This window comes from Anopheles merus, unplaced genomic scaffold (genome assembly GCF_017562075.2).
Source record: "Anopheles merus strain MAF unplaced genomic scaffold, AmerM5.1 LNR4000445, whole genome shotgun sequence".
In the NCBI taxonomy this organism is placed as follows: Eukaryota; Metazoa; Arthropoda; class Insecta; order Diptera; family Culicidae; genus Anopheles; species Anopheles merus.
The window spans coordinates 13,045-16,305 of NW_024428025.1; positions in this window are offsets into that span (position 1 = coordinate 13,045).

Genomic DNA, 3,261 nt, shown 5'->3' on the forward strand with positions numbered 1-3,261 from the left:
CGATAACCAGTTATGTAGCAGGAAACCTCCATCTTCATGTATTTCTGTTATCTGTCGTGCTAGTTGTTTTGCTTCGTCGACAGTTTCTGTACTAACGAGCAGGTCATCGACGTAGTGATCGCTCTTTACGGATTCTACTGCGCGCGGGTATAACGAAGCGTATCTGTCCGCGTTCGTATTTTTTACAAACTGCGCGCAGCTCGGTGAACACGCTGCTCCAAACGTCATCCGCATCATCACGTATTCGTCGATTTCTTGATCGTCCCGCCAACGCCACAAAAACCGTTGACTGTTCTGGTCGTCTCGATTTATAGCAACCTGGTGGTACATCTCGCGTATATCGGCCGCTACTGCTACTCGATATTCTCTAAACCTCTGCAGCACTGACGGAAGAGGAGCTAAAAAATCTGGACCAGTTAACAGCATAGAATTTAAAGAAACCCCTCTAAACGTTGCTGCGGCATCCCAGGCTATGCGTACTTTGCCCGGCTTGTTGGGGTTAATCACGGGAAAAATAGGCAGGTACCAGATTCTTGGGTGGGTAGCTGTTTTTTCGTCCTCCGATAGTTGTCGAACGTAACCTTTCTCCAGGTAGCTCCATATTTTATCGTTCAAGGTTTCTCTAAGCCCCGTAGTTCGTTTCATTCGCCGTTCTAAACACTCCAACCTCTTCCGAGCCATAGGTTTGTTATTAGGTAGCTTGAGTCCTTCATGTCGCCACAGCAATCCTGTTTCATATCTACCGTCTATTCGTTTCGTTCGAGCGTGCAGAATCTGAATGGCTTGTTCATCGTGCTTCGACATAAAGGTTTTAGTATCATTTGTTCGAACGTCTTCCAGAGCAAAACCTCCTTTCAGCGCAGCTTCGATCCTTGCGTCAAGGTTTTGACATTCGCACAATAGCAAACCATGAGTAGATACGGGATGTTGCTCGAAAGCGCTGCGCTCTTTACCGATATTACCTGAAGCCACCCAACCAAGACGCGTTTTTGTTGCAGTAGGTTCATTAGCGTCTCCTTCCACCGTCCTTAGTGGTCTAGTCAAGTGATAGTTGTCGATTCCGATCATTAGTCGTGGCACAGCTGAAACATAAGACGATATCGGTAGCAAATGAAGGTGTTTATATTGATCCAATAACCTTTCTACTTGCAGCGATTGCGACGGCAAACCCAGTGAACGGACCGTTCGTACGGCTGGCATGATGAACTTTGTATCGCCGTCCCGCGTTCCAGAGATGGTAATGGCTGTTTCCACAGACTCTCGCTCCTCACGGGCTTGACCACCGGTCCAGCTTAGACACAGCGGCTTTGCTGATCCTTCGACTCCAAGCTCCTTCACCAGCCGGTGCTCCATTAGCGTGACAGTAGAGCCCTCATCTAGGAGCGCCGTGGTGTTCAGTGTTCGTCCACCTGGTCCATGCAGCGTTACAGGAACATAGCGAAGCAGTATACCACCATCGCCATGCGACCCTGTGGAGTGAGACATGTTAGAACCATACCTTCTATCTTCAGCCAGCCTCCGCTCGGGTTGTAAATGTAGTAACGGATGATGAGGTCTGGAGCATCCATCTACGTCGCACCGTCGTGTGACGCGGCAAGCGTTCCTATGGCGTCGTAAGCACGTGCTGCACAGACGCTCACTCCTAATGTGCTTCCATCTATCGGCGGGAGCTAGCAGACGAAACGCCTCGCATTCGTCCAGTTGGTTGCAATTCTCACTGCATGCACACTTCCGTTGGGCGGACTGGTCCGGTTGGACGGACGGTACATGGACATTCAGATGCTTAGTGGTGCGTCTTTCTTCCGTCTGTTTTAATGACGGAGAAGCGATCAGTGCAGCTTCCCTGGCGTTCCGCATCCACTCACTGAATTCCGCAAGCGTGGCTGGCGCTTTTCCCACTCGTTGCATTCCCCATAAAAACGCTACAACTGAGGGAAGGCGTCCGACCAATTCTTCCAGAATCGGACCATCGTAGCGTAGCTCTAGACCACTGGTTTTCACGGCAGCATGAATCTCCTCTACCATAACGCCGTATTCGACTATCGACTCCAACTTTTCCACTCGAGGCGTCGGAGCCTTTCTAATCTGCTCCATTAGGGTATTCACTATAAGCTGTGGGCGTCCATACATGGTGCGTAGGGTTTCGATGATTTCTTCTAAGTTTTCCGCCTTCCGAAGACGCAGCTGCACTGCCTTAAGCGCCTTTCCTTTAAGCGCGTGCTGGAGACGGTTTACGTTTTCTCTGTCGGTGAAACCGCAGAGTTGCGTAGTTTCCTCGAAGGTGGAAATAAACATACCCCATTCTTCAGGGTTACCGGAGAATGTTGGTAGTTTTCCGGCACCAGCTTGCCTAGCGGACGCTTGACTTCGTGTTATATCGCCAGCGCCCTCCATCGAAAGTCCATACGTTGTTGAACATGACGCGTAGCCATGCATGGGAGGCGGCGCTTTCGCAGTCGTCTCCATTTTGCGCTCGATGCTCTCCAGTCTATTCATCACCTGGTCGAGCGGGATAGTACACTGCTCTTTCATCTTATTGAGGGTGCAGAAGGCACAAAGCCACTTCCGTGAGGAGGATGACTCACTTCCGGTCAAATAGGTAAGGTGCATGTACCGGTTACACCCGTTGCACTCAATCATATCGGTATCACCGGGTATGTTGCAGGCGTAGCACGTTTTCCGCGGCGGTGCGCTTTTCTGTCTCACCCCACTCTCCATGCAGGCCTTCATCTGCTCAAAGATGCGACTTATCTCCATCATCGTGTTATCCGCCGGCTGACGGTAACCCGTTGGCGTGGATGTAGATTGCTCTTTCGTGGCGTTCGCGCACTTATCACAAAACCATTCCCGGTCTTTAGCGGCATCATCTATTGCAATGCACTTCGCGTGGTAAGCCGTTCTACATTCGTCACACACGATATATTCTTCAATACAGGCCGCCGAACACTTTCCGCAGATGAATTCCTCGTACGAACTTTCCTCGTTATTAGCCATTTCACGACACTACTTCTTCAGCACAGTTTTATTTCCGATTTCCTCAGGAAACTTTATACCGGCAATGGGTGAGTACCGCGAAGGATAAGAACACTTAATAGTGTAACGAGTGATTTTTTAGAATGTTGCGATGCAACCGATTCTTTCTACCCAGAGATCAATTAAAACGTTTTTTAGCCGAATTTTGAATGGTATAATTTATTACTATTTCGCAAGGTGGCGCTAAAAAATCACGTGCGTATGCTCGGGTGCGCGAAGGAATCTGCC